Genomic DNA, 14,199 nt, shown 5'->3' on the forward strand with positions numbered 1-14,199 from the left:
GGACAGAGACCACCCGCGAAAACTGAAAATCCGCGAAGTAGCGGCGCACCTTCAAAAATGCTTAAAAAAATATAAAATATATATAATAAATATATATATATATATATATATATATATATATATATACGGGGAGAGAGAGAGTGAAATTCATGTTATAACAAAAAAAACAAATTATTATTAAAACGTATTATTTTTTTATTCCCCAGCCATTCTTTTTGTATTTATTTAATTACTCCGACTTTTACCTGCTGGTACGCCGTCCGGTGTGCCCTGTGAAATGAAAGGTGGCATTCTTTATTTATTTATTTATTTATTCTTTTATACATTCATAACTGACAGCTTCGCGCTCCGCTCGTGCCCGGGCGGAAGAGGTGCTCCAATTCGGCTTAACTGTGACACACAACCGCCCTCCTCCCCCGGAGCTTCCATTCGGTTAAACTTAGGGGCCGCTTGGCACCGCCCGTGCCCGGGGAAGGTGCTCCTCTTCGGCTTACTGGGACGCGAGCATGCCCTCCTCCTCCGGAGCTTCCATTCGGTTAAACTTAGGGGCCGCTTGGAACCGCCCGTGCCCGGGGAAGGTGCTCCTCTTCGGCTTACTGTGACGCGAGCATGCCCTCCTCCTCCGGAGCTTCCATTCGGTTAAACTTAGGGGCCGCTTGGAACCGCCCGTGCCCGGGGAAGGTGCTCCTCTTCGGCTTACTGTGACGCGAGCATGCCCTCCTCCTCCGGAGCTTCCATTCGGTTAAACTTAGGGGCCGCTTGGCACCGCCCGTGCCCGGGGAAGGTGCTCCTCTACGGCTTAACTGCCACGCACGCCGGCCGGAGCTCTGGTACTGTCCGAACCGCGCGAAACGTCGCCACCCATCGTGTCCGGGGGAACGTGCTCTTCTTCGTCCACTCTCCTCTTCGCCCACGCTCTTCTTCGGCGCACGCCGGCCGTCTAACCGCTCCAGCACCCCGTCGTGCCGCTCGGCGAAACTACAATGCCCCCGAATATTTTTTAGACCCGCGAAACACTGAACCCGCGAAAGGTGAACCGCCAAGTAGCGAGGGTTCACTGTATGTATAAGACCAAGACCTACAAAAAAGTCTCTTGGAGCAATGAGCTAGGTTTTACAGGAAGTCGGCCATTTTGAATTTACTTAAAAGGGGGCGGGTCACCACAATGGACTTTGTGTAGAAATTATTATTGGGGCCCGAGCAGCGACCGCGGAGAGGTCCCTATTGTTTTTGTAGAAATTATTATTAGGGCCCGAGCAGCGACCGCTACGAGGTCCCCATTGTTTTTGTGGAAATTATTATTATTATTATTATTAGGGCCCGAGCAGTGACCGCTGCGAGGTCCCTATTGTTTTTCTAGAAATTGTTATTAGGGCCCGAGCTGCGACGGCTGCGAGGTCCCTATAGTTTTTGTAGAAAATATTATTACTTTTATTATTATTATTATTATTAGGGCCTGAGCAGCGACCGCTGCGAAGTCCCTATTGTTTTTGTAGAAATTATTCTTATTATTATTTTTCCGATTGTTCGATCGCATTTTTGACCCCCGAAACATGCACAAAAATTCACCAAACTTGGCAGTCTCATCGGGCATGGCGAAAAATTTGATATTTTAACGTCTAATATGAACAGGAAGTGAGTTATGAATTTTTGAAAGTCCGACTTTTGCCCTTTTTTGCATGTTTACAGGGGTCATTCTTTTGCACCCTGATCCTAAAGGCTTCATCTGATTGCCTTAAAATTCTGTCTGTAGCATCTTAAGACCTGGGACAAACACTGGGGCTAAAATTTTTTGTTTCCGAAATACTATATGAACGGGGGCGGGGCTTCGAAGTTTTCACTTAAGATTTCCTTCGCCGCAATGGACAAAATGCTTAATAACTCTCCTGCACATGCAGCTAAAAATCCAAAACTTCACATGTACATAAAGAGTCGGTACCTGAAGACATCTATATGTTTATATTCAGTTATACACCTTGCGCCAATCAATATCATTTTTTACATTTTGACGTACTGCACGGTGCCCTTTTAACGAATCCGATTGAAAATTGGCTAGAAAAGACTCAAGACATTGATCTTACTCTATCCCTATTTTTGTGACTTTCCTTCGAAGGGCGTGGCTATTACGGTGCCGCAGAGTCTGATTAATCTCCGTGGCAACAAAAGTTCCTGCAAAATGATTCAGATGATCCATCTTCTCGAAATTTTTCACATTTGAGGATATTCAGGCCCTGAAGACGGCTGCCAACTTATTTTTGATCGCAGTGGTAGCGCCACCAACTGGTTAAAACAAATACAAATTATTTTCGTTTATGTTTTTCTCCGGGCAGGTTAACAAAATCTACCTTATATTTGCTCGGATGAGTGTTTAGGCCTTGAGGATGTCACAATACGAAAGTCTTTCGCCTTCTTCAGAGTGTCACATGATGGTGTCTTGTGACCCGTCTTTATCAGCTGATGTTCCATGAGGGCGTGACTTACCTGTCACAAGAATGAAGGCAAGTCACGCCCCCCGCTGTCCGTTCACTCTGCCAAGATGCTGCTCCAGGTGGTAGAGAGGATGAAGGCTCCCTTGTCTCTGTTCATGGTTTTTATGCCTCGCTTGCAGATCTCAATGGCCTCTCTGATCCAGCGCTGTTGTTTGTTCTCTTCGGTGCGGATGACCCTGCCCTTCTCCCGGTCCATGATGTGGTTTTCCCTTTTGCAGTGGTCAGTGATTGCTGATTTGTAATGTTCATGTTGTGCTTGTTCTTTTACTGCTCTGATTTTTTATTTTTTTGACAGGTAAGTCACACCCTCATGGAACATCAGCTGATAAAGACGGGTCTCAAGACACCATCATGCGACACTCTGAAGAAGGCGAAAGACTCGCCGAAACATGTCAGGTAAAAAATTAACCTAAAACATAATTGTCTGCTTTTAATGAATCAGTCAAATATCAATAATAAGAAGACAAAATGAACCTAATACAAATAAATGAATGCTTAATAACTCCCCTGCACATGCTCCTAAAAATCCAAACCTTCACCTGTAAATAAAACGTCCCGACCTGAAGACATCTTAATGTTATTATTTTGTTATACACACAGCGCCGCCAAGTGGAATCAAAAATGTGTTTTTATTTTAATTTTCACATACTGCACGGTGCCCTTTTGACGAATCCGACTGAAAATTAGTCAGAAAAGACTCAAGACAATGATCTTACTCTCTGCCGAATTTTGTGACGTTTTGGCAAAAGGCGTGGCTATTACGGTGCTGAAAAGTCAGATTGTACTCTGTGGCAACAAAAGCTCCGGCAACATGACTCAGATGATCCTATCTTCTCGAAGTTGTACACATTTGAGGATACTTCAGCCCTGAAGACATCTACCAACTTATTTTTCATCGTAGTAGTAGCGCCACCAACTGGTAAAAGCTAATACAAGTTATTTTCTTGGATGTTTTTCTCCGTGCAACTCAACAAGGTCGCCCTCATATATGCTCGGAGGACTGTTTCGGCCATGAGGATGTCACAATACGAAATTCATCCTTTTTCGTGAAAAGTTGTGGGAGTGGCATTGCACTGTTCGGCAATAAAACAACGCTGATTATGAGGTTCTAAATATGAACGACAACTCGTGATACTTTACACACACATCAGGCAGAGCAAATTTATCAATATTTTATACGTTAGTTGTGCAGCTTTTTTGAAATGGCTCGCCATGGCCCTCGAGAAATGTTAAAAAAAGCAGCCCTGGTTGAGTGTTTCACCTTGCTTTTTGTAAATTTTATGGAGTACAGTGAACCCTCGGTTATCGCGGTTAATGGGGACAGAAACCACCCGCGAAAACTGAAAATCCGCGAAGTAGCGGCGCACCTTCAAAAATGCTTAAAAAAAAATACAATATATATAATAAATATATATATATATATATATATATATATATATATATATATATATGTATATATATGTATATATAGACAGAGAGAGAGAGTGAAATTCATGTTATAACAAAAAAAACAAATTATTATTAAAACGTATTATTTTTTTATTCCCCAGCCATTCTTTTTGTATTTATTTAATTACTCCGACTTTTACCTGCTGGTACGCCGTCCGGTGTGCCCTGTGAAATGAAAGGTGGCATTCTTTATTTATTTATTTATTTATTCATTTATTCATTCATAACTGACAGCTTCGCGCTCCGTTCGTGCCCGGGCGGAAGAGGTGTTCCAATTCGGCTTTACTGTGACACACGCCCGCCCTCCTGCCCCGGAGCTTCCATTCGGTTAAACTTAGGGGCCGCTTGGCACCGCCCGTGCCCGGGGAAGGTGCTCCTCTTCGGCTTACTGTGACGCGAGCATGCCCGCCTCCTCCGGAGCTTCCATTCGGTTAAACTTAGGGGCCGCTTGGAACCGCCCGTGCCCGGGGAAGGTGCTCCTCTTTGGCTTACTGTGACGCGAGCATGCCCTCCTCCTCCGGAGCTTCCATTCGGTTAAACTTAGGGGCCGCTTGGCACCGCCCGTGCCCGGGGAAGGTGCTCCTCTACGGCTTAACTGCCACGCACGCCGGCCGGAGCTCTGGTACGGTCCGAACCGCGCGAAACGTCGCCACCGATCGTGTCCGGGGGAACGTGCTCTTCTTCGTCCACTCTCCTCTTCGCCCACGCTCTTCTTCGGCGCACGCCGGCCGTCTAACCGCTCCAGCGCCCGTCGTGCCGCTCGGCGAAACTACAATGCCCCCGAATATTTTTTATACCCGCGAAGCACTGAACCCGCGAAAGGTGAACCGCGAAGTAGCGAGGGTTCACTGTATGTATAAGACCAAGACCTACAAAAAAGTCTCTTGGAGCAATGAGCTAGGTTTTACAGGAAGTCGGCCATTTTGAATTTACTTAAAAGGGGCGGGTCACCACAATGGACTTTGTGTAGAATTTATTCTTGGGGCCCGAGCAGCGACCGCGGCGAGGTCCCTATTGTTTATGTAGAAATTATTATTAGGGCCCGAGCAGCGACCGCTACGAGGTCCCCATTGTTTTTGTGGAAATTATTATTATTTTTATTATTATTATTATTAGGGCCCGAGCAGTGACCGCTGCGAGGTCCCTATTGTTTTTCTAGAAATTGTTATTAGGGCCCAAGCTGCGACGGCTGCGAGGTCCCTACTGTTTTTGTAGAAAATATTATTACTTTTATTATTATTATTATTATTATTATTATTATTAGGGCCTGAGCAGCGACCGCTGCGAAGTCCCTATTGTTTTTGTAGAAATTATTATTATTATTATTTTTCCGATTGTTCGATTGCATTTTTTTCCCCCGAAACATGCACAAAAATTCACCAAACTTGGCAGTCTCATCGGGCATGGCGAAAAATTTGATATTTTAACGTCTAATATGAACAGGAAGTGAGTTATGAATTTTTGAAAGTCCGACTTTTGCCCTTTTTTGCATGTTTACAGGGGTCATTCTTTTGCACCCTGATCCTAAAGGCTTCATCTGATTGCCTTAAAATTCTGTCTGTAGCATCTTAAGACCTGGGACAAACACTGGGACTAAAGTTTTTTGTTTCCGAAATACTATATGACGGGGGCGGGGCTTCGAAGTTTTCACTTAAGATTTCCTTCGCCGCAATGGACAAAATGCTTAATAACTCTCTTGCACATGCTGCTAAAAATCCAAAACTTCACATGTACATAAAGAGTCTGTACCTGAAGACATCTATATGTTTATATTCAGTTATACACCTTGCGCCAATCAATATCATTTTTTACATTTTGACGTACTGCACGGTGCCCTTTTAACGAATCCGATTGAAAATTGGCTAGAAAAGACTCAAGACATTGATCTTACTCTATCCCTATTTTTGTGACTTTCCTTCGAAGGGCGTGGCTATTACGGTGCCGCAGAGTCTGATTATTCTCCGTGGCAACAAAAGTTCCTGCAAAATGATTCAGATGATCCATCTTCTCGAAATTTTTCACATTTGAGGATATTCAGGCCCTGAAGACGGCTGCCAACTTATTTTTGATCGCAGTGGTAGCGCCACCAACTGGTTAAAACAAATACAAATTATTTTCGTTGATGTTTTTCTCCGGGCAGGTTAACAAAATCTACCTTATATTTGCTCGGATGAGTGTTTAGGCCTTGAGGATGTCACAATACGAAAGTCTTTCGCCTTCTTCAGAGTGTCACATGATGGTGTCTTGTGGCCCGTCTTTATCAGCTGATGTTCCATGAGGGCGTGAGTTACCTGTCACAAGAATGAAGGCAAGTCACGCCCCCCGCTGTCCGTTAACTCCGCCAAGATGCTGGTCCAGGTGGTAGAGAGGATGAAGGCTCCCTTGTCTCTGTTCATGGTTTTTATGCCTCGCTTGCAGATCTCAATGGCCTCTCTGATCCAGCGCTGTTGTTTGTTCTCTTCGGTGCCGATGACCCTGCCCTTCTCCCGGTCCATGATGTGGTTTTCCCTTTTGCAGTGGTCAGTGATTGCTGATTTGTAATGTTCATGTTGTGCTTGTTCTTTTACTGCTCTGATTTTTCATTTTTTTGACAGGTAAGTCACACCCTCATGGAACATCAGCTGATAAAGACGGGTCTCAAGACACCATCATGCGACACTCTGAAGAAGGCGAAAGACTCGCCGAAACATGTCAGGTAAAAAATTTTACCGAAAACATAATTGTCTGCTTTTAATGAATCTGTCAAATATCAATAATAAGAAGACAAAATGAACCTAATACAAATAAATGAATGCTTAATAACTCCCCTGCACATGCTCCTAAAAATCCAAACATTCACCTGTAAATAAAATGTCCCGACCTGAAGACATCTTAATGTTATTATTTTGTTATACACACAGCGCCGCCAAGTGGAATCAAAAATTTGTTTTTATTTTAATTTTCACGTACTGCACGGTGCCCTTTTGACGAATCCGACTGAAAATTAGTCAGAAAAGACTCAAGACAATGATCTTACTCTCTGCCAAGTTTTGTGACGTTTTGGCAAAAGGCGTGGCAATTACGGTGCTGAAAAGTCCGATTGTACTTTGTGGCAACAAAAGCTCCGGCAACATGACTCAGATGATCCTATCTTCTCGAAGTTGTACACATTTGAGGATACTTCAGCCCTGAAGACATCTACCAACTTATTTTTCATCGTAGTAGTAGCGCCACCAACTGGTAAAAGCTAATACAAGTTATTTTCTTGGATGTTTTTCTCCATGCAACTCAACAAGGTCGCCCTCATATATGCTCGGAGGACTGTTTCGGCCATGAGGATGTCACAATACGAAATTCATCCTTTTTCGTGAAAAGTTGTGGGAGTGGCATTGCACTTTTTGGCAATAAAACAACGCTGATTATGAGGTTCTAAATATGAACGACAACTCGTGAAACTTGACACACACATCAGGCAGAGCAAATTTATCAATATTTTATACGTTAGTTGTGCAGCTTTTTTGAAATGGCTCGCCATGGCCCTCGAGAAATGTTCAAAAAAGCAGCCCTGGTTGAGTGTTTCACCTCGCTTTTTGTAAATTTTATGGAGTACAGTGAACCCTCGGTTATCGCGGTTAATGGGGACCGAGACCACCCGCGGAAACTGAAAATCCGCGAATTAGCGGCGCACCTTCAAAAATGCTTAAAAGAAAATATATATATATATATATATATATATATATATATATATATATACGGGGAGAGAGAGAGAGAGAGAGAGAGTGAAATTCATGTTATAACAAAAAAAACAAATTATTATTAAAACGTATTATTTTTTTATTCCCCAGCCATTCTTTTTGTATTTATTAAATTACTCCGACTTTTACCTGCTGGTACGCCGTCCGGTGTTCCCTGTGAAATGAAAGGTGGCATTCTTTATTTATTTATTTATTTATTCATTTATTCATTCATAACTGACAGCTTCGCGCTCCGTTCGTGCCCGGGCGGAAGAGGTGTTCCAATTCGGCTTAACTGTGACACACGCCCGCCCTCCTCCCCCGGAGCTTCCATTCGGTTAAACTTAGGGGCCGCTTGGCACCGCCCGTGCCCGGGGAAGGTGCTCCTCTTCGGCTTACTGTGACGCGAGCATGCCCGCCTCCTCCGGAGCTTCCATTCGGTTAAACTTAGGGGCCGCTTGGAACCGCCCGTGCCCGGCGAAGGTGCTCCTCTTCGGCTTACTGTGACGCGAGCATGCCCTCCTCCTCCGGAGCTTCCATTTGGTTAAACTTAGGGGCCGCTTGGAACCGCCCGTGCCCGGGGAAGGTGCTCCTCTTCGGCTTACTGTGACGCGAGCATGCCCTCCTCCTCCAGAGCTTCCATTCGGTTAAACTTAGGGGCCGCTTGGCACCGCCCGTGCCCGGGGACGGTGCTCCTCTACGGCTTAACTGCCACGCACGCCGGCCGGAGCCCTGGTACGGTCCGAACCGCGTGAAACGTCGCCACCGATCGTGTCCGGGGGAACGTGCTCTTCTTCGTCCACTCTCCTCTTCGCCCACGCTCTTCTTCGGCGCACGCCGGCCGTCTAACCGCTCCAGCGCCCGTTGTGCCGCTCGGCGAAACTACAATGCCCCCGAATATTTTTTATACCCGCGAAGCACTGAACCCGCGAAAGGTGAACCGCGAAGTAGCGAGGGTTCACTGTATGTATAAGACCAAGACCTACAAAAAAGTCTCTTGGAGCAATGAGCTAGGTTTTACAGGAAGTCGGCCATTTTGAATTTACTTAAAAGGGGCGGGTCACCACAATGGACTTTGTGTAGAAATTATTATTGGGGCCCGAGCAGCGACCGCGGCAAGGTCCCTATTGTTTTTGTAGAAATTATTATTAGGGCCCGAGCAGCGACCGCTACGAGGTCCCCATTGTTTTTGTGGAAATCATTATTATTTTTATTATTATTATTAGGGCCCGAGCAGTGGCCGCTGCGATGTCCCTATTGTTTTTCTAGAAATTGTTATTAGGGCCCGAGCTGCGACGGCGGCGAGGTCCCTATTGTTTTTGTAGAAATTATTATTAGGGCCCGAGCAGCGACCGCTACGAGGTCCCCATTAACCGCGATAACCGAGGGTTCACTGTATTACTCTTACTCGATCTTGGCGCCGCTTTTGACACTTGATCATAACATATTATTAAAACGCCTTGAAACTTGTGTTGGCATTTCAGGTTCAGCGCTTTCTTGGATTAATTCGTATCTGTCGGAGACGACGCACCGCGTAATTCATGGCAATGCGTCTTCTGATCTTTGTAAGATCACACGCGGAGTTCCGCAGGGATTGGTACTAGATGCTACCGCTTGGTGATATTATACGGAAATATCACATTAGTTTTCATTGTTATGCTGATGATACGCAATTATACATGCCGTTGGATATAACGAATCCGTGTGATTGCTATAAATTAGAGGCATGCCTTGCCGAAATTAAACTATGAATGTCTTTCAATTTTTTGCGTCTTAACTCAGATAAAACCGAGATGCTGATCATTGGACCAGCGCGTCATCTGTACCTTTTTCAAAGACACCACTATGAGTATCGATAAATTGCCCAAAAGGATTCAACAAAAAATCTCGGTCTTATATTTGACACAACTATGTCGTTTCAAATGCACATTAAAAATATTACTAGAACTGCATTTGTTCATCTGCGTAACATTGCTAAAATTCGCCCAATTCTATCAACTTGTGATGCAAAAATCTTAATCCATGCGTTTGTTACGTCTCGCCTCGACTATTGTAACGTTTTGCTCTCGGGTCTCCCCATGTCTAGTATTAAAAGTTAGTTCAAAATGCAGCAGCTAGACTCTTGACTAGAACGAGAAAGTTTGATCATATTACCCCGATACTTGCCAATTTGAATTGGCTTCCGGTCCACTTGAGATGTGATTTTAAAGTTCTGCTACTTGCCTATAAAATATTGCATGGCTTAGCACCTTCCTATCTCGTTGACCTCGTGGTACCATATGTTCCGTCCCGAAACCTTCGCTCACAAAATGCTGGTCTTTTAGTGATCCCGCGAGCCAAAAAGAAGTCCACAGGTTCTAGAGCGTTCTCTATTCGGGCACCAATGCTTTGGAATGTACTACCCTCAGGTATTAGAGGCGCCACCTCAGTAGAAATGTTCAAAACACTATTAAAGACGCATTTATACTCTTGTGCATTTAGTTGAACTATTTGTTGGCCTGTTTACTGCCGCTTTTTCTCTTATCTTCTCTTTTCTGTCCCCTTTTCCCCGGCTGGGGGATTAGGTGACGGTGACCCACTAGGAAGTTTAAGGCATTGACAAACTGGGCATGCACCTGTTCCAGTGATGTCGTCTTCCTGCAGCGCGACATTTATTTATATACTTTAGCATCTAATTTAATTATTTGTTGGCCTGTTTACTGCCGCTTCTCCTCTTTTCTGCCCCCTCTTCCCCTGCTTGGGAATTAGGTGATGGTGACCTGCTGTGAAGATTACGGCACTGACCAACCGGGGAGGGACCTTCTCTGCCGAAGTCGTCTTCATGCAGCACCTCTTCTGATTTCCCTATATTTCAGCACTTCGTTGAACTACTTGTTGGCCTGTTTACTATTTCTGTTCTTTTTTTTCTGTTCCCAATTCCACAGCTTGGGAATTAGGTGATGGTGATTCACTTGGAAGTGGCTGTTCTGAATTTACCCCAAACTGACTATTTCAAGATCAAAGGCTCAACCTCGGATATGCTGCCATGGCGATTACGGTCCTGGATGAGGACCCACTCCACTAAAGTCATCTTCCTGCAGCACTTCATTTAATTGACTCTCACATTATCTCATCTAACATTGTATAGCATCATTGTATGTGTCAAATGTTGCCCACTTGGCATCCAAAGCAGCCTGGTCATCCTGGAAGGGGGTTTCCCCCCCATCTGTGGTCCCTTCTCAAGTTTTCTCACTTTTCCCCCAATGGGGTTTTGAGTTTTTCCTTGCCCTCCTGGGGGTTAAGATCAGTGGATGTTGATTGTGGTTATGTAAAGCCCTTTGAGACTGTCTGTGATTAAGGGCTATACACATAAAATTGACTTGACTCGACTTGGACCAGAATAGAAGTGGATGAGGGAAAAAGGGAGGGGCGGTGTTGACTGATATTGTGCAGATGGAAGTAGGCTGACCGGGTTGTGTTATTATGCTTATGGAAAGATAGAGTGCTGTCAAGGATGACACCCAGACTCTTGACCTGAGGGGATGGGAAAACAATGGAGGGGCCAACAGGAATGGGAAAACTGCCAACTTTGGATTGTATTGATTTTGTACTGAAAAGAATAACTTCTGTTTTGTCGCTGTTAAGCCTCATGAAATTATTAGAAAACCAGTCATTGATTTCAGATAGACAGGAGGTGACGGAGGTGGGAGGGAGTGATATGCTGGGTTTGCAGGAGAACTAGAGCTGGGTGTCATCCGCGAAGCAATGGAAAGCGATATTGAATTTTCGGAAAATTCTGCCAAGGGGAAGGAGGTATATGATAAATAATAGGGGGGCCAGGACCGAGCCTTGGGGCAAACCTGAGGTGACTGGGAGGGACTTTGATGAGAAATATTTAAGCTGGATGAACTGAGTGCGGTCTTTGAAGTATGAATGGAACCAGTTGAGGGCGGTGTGGGTGATGCCGATGGAAGAAAGTCTTTTGAGAAGGATGGTGTGTGAGATGGTGTCAAAGGCCGCAGTCAGGTTAAGAAGGATGACAATGGAGAATGAATCTGAGTCAGCTGCAATGAGGAGAGCAGAGGTGACCTTGAGTAGAGTTGATTCAGTGCTGTGAAGTGCACGGAAACCGGACTGAAAGGGTTATTGCAGGTGAGATGAGAGTGGAGTTGAGTGGCGACTACATTATCTAGGACTTTTGAAATGAATGGTAGGTAGGAAATAGGGCGGAGGTTCAGGAAATAGTACTGAGCGGCTTTTTCTTAATCTCATGAGAAAATGTACTCGGGCAAGCACAGTCGAAAAGAGTCGTGCGTTATCTCAGCCCAGCCTCACATTCTTCCCCCGGCACGGGTCTACGTCCAAGGGAAGGTCCTCTCCAGATTAATCATTGTCTGGATGGTTGATTCCCAGCTGGTCCCCAAGACTGGTATTCCACGGCTGGCCTTCTCCGGCGGGCAGTCTCTCCGTCTCTCCTGCTGGTATTCCCCTGTAATCTTGTCAGTGTGCATGTATGTGTGCTCCAAAATCAAATTATGTCTTTCAGAATGTGTTTTTGCAATGGCGTCCCCTTGAACCCTCCAATCAATCAATCAAATTTTATTTATAAGAGCACTTTTCATACATAAAATGCGGCTCAAAGTGCTGTACAATAAAAACATCCAAATTACAACGAAAAACTAAAACCCATTCCACCCACTCAACATAAACACAAGACACATCCACATACACGCCTGAACTCGCACACACACAGAACACTCGCATTCACACAACTTAATAAACCATCTTAGTAGAAAGACAGGGTAAGGCACAGAGAAACCATATGAGAAAATGTACCCAGGGTAGGTCATCCGCGCTGAGAGGGATGACGGCTCACGCCCACAGGGAGCTGCGCCAACACACAGACCCCTAGCCCAGACTGACCGGGGTAGACCCTACACATAGTGCAGAGGGCCCCGGTCCGCCGGGCCTAAGGAGCCTCCGGGATGAAGCCCCCTGTGAGAAGGCCAGCCACACCTCCCAGCGCGGAGGCCCCCCTTGAGGAAACACTGGAGCTAAAATATATAAAAGAAAATGATAATGCTAAACAAAAAAGAAGCTAAAAATTAAAGGACAATAATATAAAAAGACGAAGCTAAAATATATAAGAAAAATTATGATACTAAAAGACAGAGAAGAAGCTAAAAATTAAAAGACAATAATATAAAACGACGGAGCTAAAATATATAAGAAAAATGATGATACTAAAAGACAAAGAAGCTAAAAAAAATTAAAGACAATGATAATATATAAAATGACAATCCTGAATTAAAAGACTAAGATAAATTATTTAAAAGCCAAACAAAAAAGGTGAGTCTTGAGCAGGGGTGGGCAATTATTTTTTCCATGGGGCCACATAAGAAACATAAAATATTGTGGAGGGCCGGGCCAAAAGGCTGAACTCAATTCTGTATAATATTAATTGTATTTCTTTTTTAAAAAGCAGTAAATAGCACTGTTTTGACAAGCTGGCATTAAAGTTAAGCAATGAAACTAAATACCAAATAAACTGAAAAAATGAGGTTGCCTTACAAAAATGTATTCATTCAAATTTCTCAACACAATGGTAGACAAAATATTAACATTTTTTACTATTTGTGACTCATATTAGTAAACATATTCTGTCACATTCACTTCAAAACACATTTTGAGTTCCATATACTGTTGGATAGTTGTGTAAAGGTTCTGAGCATTTTAAAGACATCACAATATTGTCTTTTTGCACCAAACATTAAGCAAGATACAACATATTGACTGTCACTGAACTGTGATTTTGAGAAAAAGTGTCCCAGTTCATTGTTATCTGGTGCCGTTTTTATATTTCTCTGCATGTTTCGTCTGGTAGTGCCGACTCAAATTGTAGTCCTTCAACACGGCGATCTGCTCCCCGCAAACTAAACACACAGCTTTACCTCTAACTTCAGTAAATAAATACTTCGCTGTCCAATTTTTGTTGAAAATTCTACATTCGGCATCTACCTTTCTTTTTGTAGCCTGAGCGGACATTTTTGAGGGCGAACGTTGTCTTGTTGTGATTCAATCGCGCGCATGTCTTGATAAACGCATTACGTCATTATGTGCGACGCACATTGTGCGGGAATAAAAAAAAAAAACAATTTCAGAATAAAAGCAGTGCAGCTTTCGCCCATGAATGAGGTGAAATTAAAAAGTATGTTTATTTTGAAATTTCCAATTAACCTTACACTCGCGGTCAGAGTCAACCAAAGGTATGTGGCCCGGGCCATACAATGCCCAGGTCTGTCATACGGGCCAGTCAGTGCCACCCGGCGGGCCGGATGTGGCCCGCGGGCCGTGCAATGCCCAGGTCTGGTCTTGAGCCTCCTTTTAAAAATATCAACAGTCTCTGCGGACCTGATGTCCTCCGGCAGGCTATTCCATAGACGAGGACCAGAATGGCTGAATGCAGCCTCGCCATGTGTTCCAGTCCTCACCCGAGGAATAATTAACAGGCCGGTGCCAGAGGACCTCAGGGTCCGCGAGGATGGCCCAAGACCGTTAAAGCATTTAAA

The 14,199-nt window shown here is 44.3% G+C and overlaps 1 long non-coding RNA gene across 3 annotated transcripts in view; it reads left to right on the top strand.

The window, feature by feature from the left end:
- Nucleotides 1-14,199, top strand: part of LOC148344819 (uncharacterized) — an 81,700-nt gene that overhangs the window by 40,326 nt on the left and 27,175 nt on the right. The window contains exons 1-3 of one of the 3 annotated variants that reach the window (XR_015846308.1): nt 2,788-2,885; nt 6,357-6,457; nt 6,533-6,633. The exons of the other annotated variants lie outside the window; for them this stretch is intronic. This is a non-coding gene — a long non-coding RNA (uncharacterized LOC148344819). Of the gene's footprint in view, nt 1-2,787; nt 2,886-6,356; nt 6,458-6,532; nt 6,634-14,199 lie in introns of those variants that run through there. 3 annotated transcript variants of the gene reach the window in all.

The sequence above is a fragment of the Idiotropiscis lumnitzeri genome, chromosome 1, assembly GCF_059441095.1.
Source record: "Idiotropiscis lumnitzeri isolate Australia: NSW breed Sydney's pygmy pipehorse chromosome 1, RoL_Ilum_1.0, whole genome shotgun sequence".
Classification (NCBI taxonomy): domain Eukaryota; kingdom Metazoa; phylum Chordata; class Actinopteri; order Syngnathiformes; family Syngnathidae; genus Idiotropiscis; species Idiotropiscis lumnitzeri.